This window comes from Mustela lutreola, chromosome X, assembly GCF_030435805.1.
Source record: "Mustela lutreola isolate mMusLut2 chromosome X, mMusLut2.pri, whole genome shotgun sequence".
NCBI lineage: Eukaryota > Metazoa > Chordata > Mammalia > Carnivora > Mustelidae > Mustela > Mustela lutreola.
In genome coordinates this window covers 82,071,273-82,083,610 of record NC_081308.1, presented here as the reverse complement: position 1 = coordinate 82,083,610, position 12,338 = coordinate 82,071,273, and the positions used below count along the sequence as shown (strand labels likewise).

The 12,338-nt window shown below is 36.3% G+C and overlaps 1 pseudogene; it reads left to right on the top strand.

Moving 5' to 3' along the window:
* The first annotated feature begins 9,246 nt into the window (after positions 1 to 9,246).
* Positions 9,247 to 10,943, top strand: LOC131821890 (elongation factor 1-alpha 1-like; annotated as a pseudogene).
* The last annotated feature ends 1,395 nt before the right edge of the window (positions 10,944 to 12,338 follow it).

Genomic DNA, 12,338 nt, shown 5'->3' with positions numbered 1-12,338 from the left:
TTTGTTTTTTTATCCATTCTGATAGCCTGTGTCTTTTGATAGGGGCATTTAGCCCATTCACATTCAGGGTAACTATTGAGAGATATGAATTTAGTGCCATTGTATTGCCTGTAAGGTGACTGTTACTGTATATGGTCTCTGTTCCTTTCTGATCTACCACTTGTAGGCTCTCTCTTTGCTTAGAGGACCCCTTTCAAGATTTGCAAATTCTTTCAGTTTTTGTTTGTCCTGGAAGCTTTTAATCTCTCCTTCTATTTTCAATGATAGCCTAGCTGGATATAGTATTCTTGGCTGCATGTCCTTCTCGTTTAGTGCTCTGAAAATATCATGCCAGCTCTTTCTGGCCTGCCAGGTTTCTGTGGATAAGTCAGCTGCCAATCTAATATTTTTACCATTGTATGTTACAGACCTCTTTTCCCGGGCTGCTTTCAGGATTTTTTCTTTATCACTGAGACTTGTAAATTTTACTATTAGGTGACGGGGTGTGGGCCTATTCTTATTGATTTTGAGGGGCGTTCTCTGAACCGCCTGAATTTTGATGCTCGTTCCCTTTGCCATATTGGGGAAATTCTCCCCAATAATTCTCTCCAGTATACCTTCTGCTCCCCTCTCTCTTTCTTCTTCTTCTGGAATCCCAATTATTCTAATGTTGTTTTGTTTTATGGTGTCACTTATCTCTCGAATTCTCCCCTCGTGGTCCAGTAGCTGTTTGTCCCTCTTTTGCTCAGCTTCTTTATTCTCTGTCATTTGGTCTTCTATATCACTAATTCTTTCTTCTGCCTCATTTATCCTAGCAGTGAGAGCCTCCATTTTTGATTGCACCTCATTAATAGCTTTTTTGATTTCAACTTGGTTAGATTTTAGTTCTTTTATTTCTCCAGAAAGGGCTTTTATATCTCTCGAGAGGCTTTCTCTCATATCTTCCATGCCTTTTTCGAGCCTGGCTAGAACCTTGAGAATTGTCATTCTGAACTCTAGATCTGACATACTACCAATGTCTGTATTGATTAGGTCCCTAGCCTTTGGTACTGCCTCTTGTTCTTTTTTTTTTGTGTTGAATTTTTCCGTCTTGTCATTTTGTCCAGATAAGAGTATATGAAGAGGCAAGTAAAATACTAAAAGGGTGGCAACAACCCCAGGAAAATATGCTTTAACCAAATTAGAAGAGATCCAAAATAGTGAGGGGGGAGAAAGGGGATAAAAAAAGGTTCAAAAAGGAAGAAAGAAAGAAAAAAAAAAAGAAAAAAAATTTAAAAAAAAGAAAACACCTTTTAGAAAGTGGTTGTTTTTCTGTTTCCAGAATTGCTGTTCTTCTTCTCTTCGATATGCCGATGGATTTTCAGGTGTTTGAAATCTTTAGATAAGCTATCTAGCTGATCTCTGGCTAGCTGAAGTAGTCTCAGCCTGCTACTTCTCCGTCATCTTGACTCCTCCCCTCCTCTGTCCATTTTTAATCAGATGATATGATTCATGTTTTTGATGTTGAGTTGTATAATTTTTTATATATCTTAGATATTAACACATTATCAGATATATCATTTCCAAATATTTTCTCCCATTTAGCAGGTTGTCTTTTCATTTCCTTCATGGTGCAGAACTTTTTTCTTCTTCTTTTTTTTTTTTTTCCAATAGTTTATTTTTTGTTTTTGCTCCCATTGCCTGAGGAAACATCTAAAAAAAAAAAACAAAAACAAACAAAATAAACATTGCTAAGGCTGATGTCAAAGAGATTACTTTCTATGTTTTCTTTTAAGTGATTTTACAGTTTCAGTTCTTAAGTTTAGGTCTTTCATCTATTTTGAACTTATTTTTGCATATGTTGTAGGAAAGTGGTCCAGTTTAATTCTTTTGCACATAGATGTCTGTTTCCACAGCATCATTTATTGAAGAGACTGTTTTTCCCCATTGTATATTCTTGTCTCTTTCACCATAAATTATTTGACCATATAGACATGGATTTATTTGTGGGCTCTCTATTCTGTTTCATTGATCTACGTGACTATTTTTGTGCCAGCATCATACTATGTTGATTATTATAGCTCTGTACTATATTTTGAAATTTTGGATTTTGATACCTCCAGCTTTATTCTCTTTTCTCAATGTTGCTTTGGCTATTCAGGGATTTTTGTGGTTCCATAAAAATTTTAGTATCATTTGTTCTAGTTCTGTGAAAAAAAATGTTACTGATATTTTGATAAGGATTACATTAGTTCTGCACATTGCTTTTGGTAGTATAGACATTTTTTAAAAAAAATTTTAAAGATTTTATTTATTTATTTGACAGACAGAGCCCACAAGTAGGCAAAGAAGCAGGCAGAGAGAGAGGAGGAAGCAGGCTCTCCACCAAGCAGAAAACCTGATGTGGGGCTCGATCCCAGGACCCTGGGACCATCACCTGAGCCGAAGGCAGAGGCTTTAACACACTGAGCCACCCAGGCACCCAGGGTAGTATAGACATTTTAACAATATTAATTCTTCTTATCCACAAATATGAAATACCTCTAATTTCAATTTATTTCATCATTTTGTCTTACCGTTTTTAAGTACAGGTAATCAACTTTCCTGGTTAAGTTTATTCATAGACATTGTATTCTTTCCATGGACAATTCTGAATGAGATTGCTTTCTTAATCCCTTTTTCTGCCACCTAATTATCAGTGTATGTAAACACAACAGATTTCTGTACATTATTTTTATACCTGCAGCTTTACTGAATTCGTTGCTTACTTCATATATATATATATATATATATATATATATATATATATATATTTGGTGGCCTTTAGGGTTTTCTATGTATAGCATCATGTCATGTCCAAATAGTGATCATTTTACTTTTCCTTACAAATTTGGACGACTTTTATTTATTTTTCTTGTCTGATTGCTGCTGCTAGGGTTTCTAGTACTTTGCTAAATAAAGTTAGCTAAGGTGGATATCCTTGTTTTTTTCCTAATCTTAGACAAAAAAACTCCCAGTTTTTCACAATTCATATGATGCTACTTTTGGATTTGTCATGTATGGTCTAATCATGCTTTAATTTTAAATTGCTCATAAATATAAAATCTCTGTCAGAGAGGTATGTGACAAGATGATTTTGTCCTTCTAAATTTCCCTTATCATCCCAATTGTGAAGAAACAATATAATCAGTTTTCTTTTTCTTTTTTTCTGATTCTGGGCTGAGGGATGTTGAAAAAGTTGTGAAAGAGACTAACCCCAATTGTACACATGTATAGATATATTCTGAGAGGGAAAGAAACAAGTTGAGAGAACACATATTATGTAGCATAAGTTTTCTCAAAAAGTGTATTAATGATAATATCATTTATTCAGACACATATAAAAACATATTCAAGTTTCCTCCATCCTTAAAAACATGTATAACAGCAAAAATTTCCATTCCATTCCTTCAACTTACTATTGTATCTTTTTTGTAACTTACAGTATGCAAATCATATGGTTGTCATGAGAATTAAATGATGTAATATCTGGTAACCACTTTGAAAAATTCCTAGCATATTAAGTACTCAATAAAAACTCTCTTCTTTGATGAAACTGCATTGTTATGTCTTCTTCCAATTTTTAACATACTAATTCCTCCTCCCAATACCTATATGTATGTGTTTTCTCACAGTTTGTCTTTATACTTCTCTTCTATAATCTTTTGTTAATCTTATCTAATAACATGAGTTTAACTATTACATTGGTGCCAAAACCTCTCAAATCTATGTCTGGCCTAACCACTCTCCAAATACCACTCTCTATTTCAATTTAACACAATTTCTTCATATTCAGTTTTCTAGTGATGGAAAAACTGCTCAGTAGTCTGATCACATGATCCCTTCATATCCTTGAAGATTACAACTTTCATGACTTAGCCGTCTTTTTTGCTAAACTAAGTACTCCAACCCTTTTAACCTTTTCTTATAGAGACTGCTTTCCATTCCTTTGAAAAAAAAATTTTTAAGATTGTATTTATTTATTTGACAGACAGAGATCACAAATAGGCAGGGAAGCAGCCAGAGAGAGAGGAGGAGAAGCAGGCTCCCTGCTAAGCAGAGAGCCAGATGCAGGGCTCAATCCCAGGACCCTGGGATCATGACCTGAGCCGAAGGTAGAGGCTTAATTCACTGAGCCACCCAGATGCCCCCAAATTCTTTATTATATTATTCTGTACCTTCCCATATCTTTATATTCTTTTTATAGTATAAAGATTCACTCTTTGTAACTCTCAAAGAAGAAAAAAAGTTTTGATTAATATTGATTACAATGAAAATGTATTCTAACCTTGGTTGCTAATCTCCATATGAGGTTTCATTAATTAAGTTGTAGGTAAGAACAGTAATTTTCCTGTTCTGCTTGATTCTAGCTGGGTTTGTTTCAAAAGATAAAAGTGTAAACTTAAATTACTATGAATGACAATATCAAGACCTCAAATTGTGGGTTTTATGCATAGCAATTTGTCATTATTAATTCATACTGTTCACTATGTGACAGGAACCAAACAAAATAGAATCCAGGATTGGTCTCTAGGCTTATTCCATATCCTAGGAGGTCAGCTAAAGGAGTTCTCATGAGGATATATTGAAGATCATTTTACATTACAAAAATCAAAACCCAGAAGCATGGTGAATGTAGGAATGAATTCAAAATAAACTAGTGTTGGGGCACCTGGGTGGCTCAGTGGGTTAAAGCCTCTACCTTCAGCTTGGGTCGTGATCCCAGGGTCCTGAGATCGAGCCCCACATCTGGCTCTCTGCTCCGTGGAGAGCCTGCTTCCTCCTCTCTCTCTGCCTACCTCTCTGCCTACTTGCGATCTCTGTCTGTCAGATAAATAAATAAAATCTTTTAAAAAAATAAAATAAAAATAAACTAGTGTCTTATTTTATGAACAAGGAATAATCAGACATGGTCAGCTTTCTGAAAAATTTGGATATGTAAATCATTTTATAAAATAACTATGAATATGAATTTGAATTCTAAACCCTCACACACAAAATTTCTTTAAAATAATCTCTTTAGGGGTGGCTGGGTGGCTCAATTGGTTAAGTGTCTGCCTTCAGCTCAGGTCATGATCCAGGGGCCTTGGGATTAAGCTCCACATCAGGCTCCCTGCTTCTCCCTCTCCCTCTGTTCCTCCCCCTGATCAAGTGTGCTCTCTCTCTCTTTCTCTCTCTCAAAGATAAATAAATAAATAATAAATAATAAAATAAAATGAAAATTTCTTTAAACCATTGTCCCCTTGAACACTCTGTCCATTCACAATATATAGTCATTGATCTTTTCTCATTAGCGCTTCCAAGAGCTTGAGGAACTGTTTGTGTAGCAATTACAACTCTGTTCAAAACAGTTATATTATCTACATCTATTGTTTATAGATTGACAGTAAAGAATCCATGGGGATCCAAAGTACTATAAATCTCTAAACATTCTTGGGGCTATAGGGAAGTTTAAAAAACACTGATAAGAAGCAGGTTGTAGATATTAACTAGATATGGTGTTGAAGACAGTCACACATGTATCAAACTCTGAAGTATATATTGATCCAAGATAAGACCAGTATTTACCTTAAGAAACACTGCATAACAATGGCCATGGTCGCCAAACTGTGGAAAGAACCAAGATGCCCTTCAATGGATGAATGGATAGGGAAGATGTGGTCCATATACACTATGGAGTATTATGCCTCCATCATAAAGGATGAATACCCAACTTTTGTAGCAACATGGATGGGACTGGAAGAGATTATGCTGAGTGAAATAAGTCAAGCAGAGAGAGTCAATTATCATATGGTTTCACTTATTTGTGGAGTATAACAAATAACATGGACATAGGGAAATAGAGAGGAGAAGGGAGTTGAGGGAAATTGGAAGGCGAGGTGAACCATGAGAGACTATGGACTCTGAAAAACAATCTGAGGGTTTTGAAGGGGCAGGGCTGGGAGGTTGGGGTACCAGGTGGTGGGTATTATAGAGGGCACGGATTGCATGGAGCACTGGGTGTGGTGCAAAAACAATGAATTCTGTTACACTGTGAAGAAATTAAAAAAAAAGAAAGAAAGAAAGAAAGAAAGAAAGACCGCATAATGGTGTTAAACAAACACCCCTGTGGATACTTGTATTTTTATATACATTCTATGACTAAAATTAATTTTGATAAAAATTTTGATCTACTTTTATTTTGACATCTAAGGAATATTTGCAGCAATGCAATAAATTAGATAATGCTTTCTATTATATTGCTGTAGTCCATTTATTCAGCTATAGGAAAAAGCAGTATGTAACTTAACTTTTTTCTAATCAGCTTTGTGCTTTCTTCCTAGAAAGTTTTGCAGTTTACAACAACTAGGAGTATGGACTAAAAAAATAAAAGACTTTAGAAAGAGAAAATTCAGCTTAAAATTCTGTTTCTACCACTTCATTTATTAAATATTCAGCCCTGGGAAAGTTTTTAACCATTCTGAGGCTCAACTATACAATGGAGAAGTATATCAATGTCTGACTCAGGCATTGCAGGCAACCCAGGGGTTGCAATAAAAATTAAATGAGATGGAGCTTTTTCTTTTTAGATCCCCTTTTTAAAATTTTTAAATTTTATTTTGTCATATTCTTTGCAATTTAAATTTATTCTATTCTTTTTTATTTTATTTTACTTTATTAAGATTTTATTTATTTATTTGATAGAGAGACACAGTGAGAGAGGTAATACAGGCAGGGGAGTGAGAGTGAGAAGGAGGCTTCCCACTGAGCAGGGAGCCCTATGCAGAGCTCAATCCCAGGACCCTGGGACATTGACCTGAGCTGAGGCAGATGCTTAATGGTGGAGCCACCAAGGTGCAACTATTTATTTTATTCTTAAAAAAATTAAATTAAATGATAATTATGTTGTTATGAATACCAAAATCTGGTAATAGAGAAGTACACTTAATCTAAGACTTTTATTATACAATAATGTGATTGAAGCAATATTTCTTTTAATATATATAAAAATTCACTGGTATGTTTATTTACTTGTTTTCCATTCTTTTTTTTCTACTTTAAGATTACTTTTCCCAGTTACTCTTAAGTAAATTCACATATTTTATAACATTATTAATATGAATAAAACTAAAGGTTGAGCAATTTTACCAACTTTTAAGATTACTAAGATTGACATTCAAATTAGACAATTTTTTCCTACACTAAATGAACACAAATTTTGTGTTATATTATTAGTAATCTAAAAATTTTGCTTTTAAAAATTATAATTGATAACTACAATGTAATTCAATATGCCTTTCTTTTTTGATTAAATTATGTCACAGTAATTTGTTTTTTTGTTTGTTCTTTTGTTTATTCAGTTTTTAAATTTTAATTCCAGTATAATTAACATATGGTGTTACATTTGTTTCAAATGTACAATATAGTGATTCAAAAATTCAATACATCATTACTCAATGCTCCTTATGATAAGTGTACACTTAATCCCATTCAATTATTTCATTCATCTCCCAACCCAGCTCCCCTCTGATATACTTTATTTTATTTTCAATTTTTTAATTTAAATTCTAGTTAGTAAACATACAGTGTAATTTGTTTCAGGAGTAGAATTTAGTGATTCATCATAACAGGGGTCTCCTTAACACCTATCACCCATTTACTCCATCCTCCATCTACCTCCCTCCATCAAACTTCACTTGGTTTGTTCTCTATAGTTATGAGTCTCTTATGGTTTGCTTCCCTCTCTCTCATTTGTTTTTTCTTCCTGTATGTATACCTGTTTTCTTCTTAAATTCCACATAAGAGTGAAATCATATGGCATCCATCTTCCTCTCACTGAATTATTTTGCTTACCATAATAATGTAGTGACACATATACCATTACAAATAGCAAGCTTTCATTCTTTGTTTTATAATGTCACATATCATTATCTATTTTCTATTGATTTTCCTTTAATGAATTAGCATACAATGTGATTTTTTTCCGTTTTATTTTATTTCTTTTCAGTGTTCCAAAATTCATTGTTTATGCACCACACTCAGTTCACCATGCAATAAGTGCCCTCCATACAACCTACCACCAGCCTCACCCAACCCCCCAACCCTCAATCCTCCAAAACCCTCAGTTTGTTTCTCAGAGTCCACAGTCTTTCATGGTTTGTCTCCCCATCCAATTTCCCCCATCTCACTTCTCCTATCTCCCAATGTCCTCTGTGTTATTCCTTATGCTCCACAAGTAAGTGAAACCATATGATATTTGACTCTCTCTGCTTGACTTATTTCACTCAGCATAATCTCTTCCAGTCCCATCCACGTTGATATAAAAGTTGTGTATTCATCATAATACTCCAAATGCATAATACTCCATTGTATATATGACCACATCTTCCTTATCCATTTGACTGGTGAAAGGCATCTTGGCTCTTTCCACAGTTTGGTGATTGTGGCTATTGCTGCTATGAACATTGGGGTACAGGTGGCCCTTCTTTTCACTACATTTGTATCTTTGGGGCAAATACCCAGTAATGCAATTGCAGGGTCCTGGGGAAGCTGTATTTTTAATTACTTAAGGAATCTCCATACTATTTTCCAAAGTGGCTGTACCAACTTGCATTCCCACCAACAGTGCAAGATGGTTCCCCTTTTCTCCACATCCTCTCCAACACTTGTTCACTTGTTGTTTACTGTGTTGTTAATTTGGCCATTCTAACTGGTGTCAGGTGGTATCTCAATATGGTTTTGATTTGAATCTCCCTGATGTCTAATGATGATGAACATTTTTCCATGTATGTGTCAGCCATTTGTATTTCTTCTTTGGAGAAGTATCTGTTCATGTCTTCTGTCCATTTTTTGACGTGATTATCTGTTTTGGGTGTGTTGAGTTTGAGGACTTCTTTATAGATCTTGGATATCAGCCTTTCGTCTGTAGTGTCATTTGTGAATATCTCCTCCCATTCTATGGGTTGTCTCTTTGTTTTGTTGCCTGTTCCCTTTGCTGTGCAGAAGATTTTGATGTTGATGAAGTCCCAAAAGTTCATTATTTCTTTTGTTTCCTTTGCCTTTGGAGACATATCTTGAAAGAAGTTGCATATTCTCAGACCACAATGCTTTGAAACTGGAACTCAACCACAAAAAGAAGTTTGGAAGAAATTCAAACACTTGAAGCTAAAGACCACCTTGCTTAAGAATGTTTGGATCAGCTTTTTTTTCACAACAGGTTTGCCGCCAGAACAGAGGCTTCATGAAAACCACTGCTCAACCTAAGCCAGAATGGGGAAGGAAAAGTCTTATATCAACATTGTTGTCATTGGACACATAGATTTGGGCAAGTCTACCACTACTGGTCATCTTATCTACAAATGTGGTGGGATCGACAAAAGAACTATCGAAAAATTTGAGAAGGAGGCTGCTGAGATGGGAAAAGGCTCCTTCAAGTATGCCTGGGTCTTGGATAAATTGAAAGCTGAACGTGAAAGTGGTATCACCATTGATATCTCCCTGTGGAAATTTGAGACCAGCAAGCATTATGTGACCATCACTGATGCTCCAGGACACAGATACTTTATCAAACACATGATTACAGGCACATCCTAGGCTGGCTGTGCCATCCTGATTGTTGCTGCTGGCATTGGTGAATTTGAAGAAGGTATCTCCAAGAATGGGCAGACCCGTGAGCATGCCCTTCTGGCTTACACATTGGGTGTAAAACAACTAATTGTTGGTGTTAACAAAATGGATTCCACTGAGCCACCCTACAGCCAGAAGAGATATGAGGAAATCATTAAGGAAGTCAGCACCTACATTAAGAAAATTGGCTACAACCCCAGCACAGTAGAATTTGTGCCAATTTCTGGTTAGAATGGTGACAACATGCTGGAGCCAAGTGCTAACATGCCTTGGCTAAGGGATGGAAAGTCACCCGTAAATATGGGAATGCCAGTGGAATCACACTGCTTGAAGCTCTGGATTGCATTCTGCCACCAACTCGTCCAACTGACAAGCCCTTGAGTCTGCCTCTCCGGGACATCTACAAAATTGGTGGTATCGGTACTGTCCCTGTGGGCCTAGTGGAGACTGGTGATCTTAAACCTGGCATGGTGGTCACCTTTGCTCCAGTCAATGTTACAACTGAAGTCAAGTCTTTTGAAATGCACTAGGAAGCTTTGAGTGAGGCTCTTCCTGGGGACAATGTGGGCTTTAATGTCAAGAATGTATCTGTCAAAGATGTTCATCATGGCAATGTGGCTGTTGACAGCAAAAATGACCCACCAATGGAAGCAGCTGGCTTCACAGCTCAGGTGATTATCCTGAACCATCCAGGCCAAATTAGTGCTGTATATGCACCTGTGCTGGATTGTCACACAGCTCACATTGCTTGCAAGTTTGCTGAGCTGAAGGAGAAGATAGATCATCATTCTGGAAAAAAGCTGGAATATGGTCCCAAGTTCTTTAAATTTGTGACGCTGCATTATTGATATGGTTCCTGGCAAGCCTATGTGTGTTGAAGCTTCTCTGACTATCCTCCTCTGGGCTGTTTTGCTGTTCGTGACATGAGACAGACAGTTGCTGTAGGTGTCATCAAAGCAGTGGACAAGAAGGCAGCTAGAGCTGGCAAGGTCACCAAGTCTGCCCAGAAAGGTCAGAAGGCTAAATGAATATTATCCCCAATACCTGCCACCCCAGTCTTAATCAGTGGTGGAAGAACAGTCTCAGAACTCTTTGTGTCAATTGGCCATTTAAGTTTAATAGTAAACGACTGGTTAATGATAACAATGCATCGTAAAACCTTCAGAAGGAAAGGAGAACGTTTTGTGGACCATTTGTGTGTGTGTGTGTGTGTGTGTGTGTGTGTGTGTGTAGCAGTTTTAAGTTATTAGTTTTTAAAATCAGTACTTTTTAATGGAAATAACTTGACCAAAAATCTGTCACAGAATTTTGAGACCCATTAAAACAAAAGTTTAATGAGAAAAAAAGAAAGAAAGAAAGAATGTTTGAATCAACCAGGAAATCAAAGAATAAATTGAACACTTCATGGAACCACTGAGAATGGAGATGCTTCAGTACAAAACCTATGCAATATAGCAAAGACGGTCCTAAGTGGAAAGTACATAGCCATCCAAGCCTCCCTCAAAACAAAACAAAACAAAACAAACAAACAAAAAACCTGCAAAAACAAAATACACAAGCTGTCTTTATACCTTAAAGAACTGGGGAATCAACAACAAATTAAGCCAACCCCACACACAAAAAGGGAAATAATCACGATTAGAGCAGAGAAAAATGAGATAGAAACTAGAGATACAGTAGAACACATCAATGAAACTTGAAGCTGGATTTTTTTCAAGATTTTATTTATTTATTTGACAGATAGAGATCACAAGTAGGCAGAGAGGCAGGCAGAGAGAGAGGGGGGAGGAAGCAGGCTCCCTGCTGAGCAGAGAGCCTGATGCAGGGCTCCATCCCAGGACCCTGGGGTCATGACCTGAGCTGAAGGCAGAGGCTTTAAGCCACTGAGCCAACAGGCGCCCCTGGATTTTTGAAAGAATCAATAAGATCGATAAACCACTGGCCAAACTCATCCAAAAGAAAAGTGAGAGGACCCAAATTAATAAAATTATGAATGAAAAGGGAGATTTTTTTTTAAGTCGAATTGATGCTCTGTGTGGAGCTCCATGTGGAGCTTTAACTCACAACCCTGAGATAAATATGTGAGCTGTGATCAAGACTCAAACACTGAACTGATTGAACTACCAGGCACCCTTCATTATTTTTGTTGCCTGAATAACAATCTATTGTCTATGTATGCATCATACATATATCACATCTTCTTTATACATTCATCAGTCCATGAACATCATTCAGGTTCTTTCTGTAATTTCACTGTTGTTGATAATAATGTTATAAACACAAGGGTGCATGTACTCCCCAAAATCAGTATTTTTGTATCATTTGGGTAAATACCTACTAATGTAATTGCTAATTTCTGGCATAGTTCTAATTTTAAATTTTTGAGGGACCTCCATACTGTTTTCCAGAGTGGCTGCGGCAATTTCCATTCCTTCCAAAGTGTGAGCGAGTTCCCCCTTCTCTGAATCCTCACCAATATCTGTTGTTTCCTGTGTTGTTAATGTTAGCCATTCAGACAAGTATGAGATAATATCCCATCATAGTTTAGATTTGTAGTTTGTCAAATAGATTTGTCAGTGAGTAAAATTAAGCATCTTTTCATGTACCTGTTAGCCATTTGGATATCTTCTTGGAAAAAAAAAAATGTCTACTCATGTGTTCTTCCCCTTTCTTAACTGGATTATTTAGGGTTTTTTTTTTGGGGGGGGGGGTGATAAGTTCTGTAAGTTTTTTTT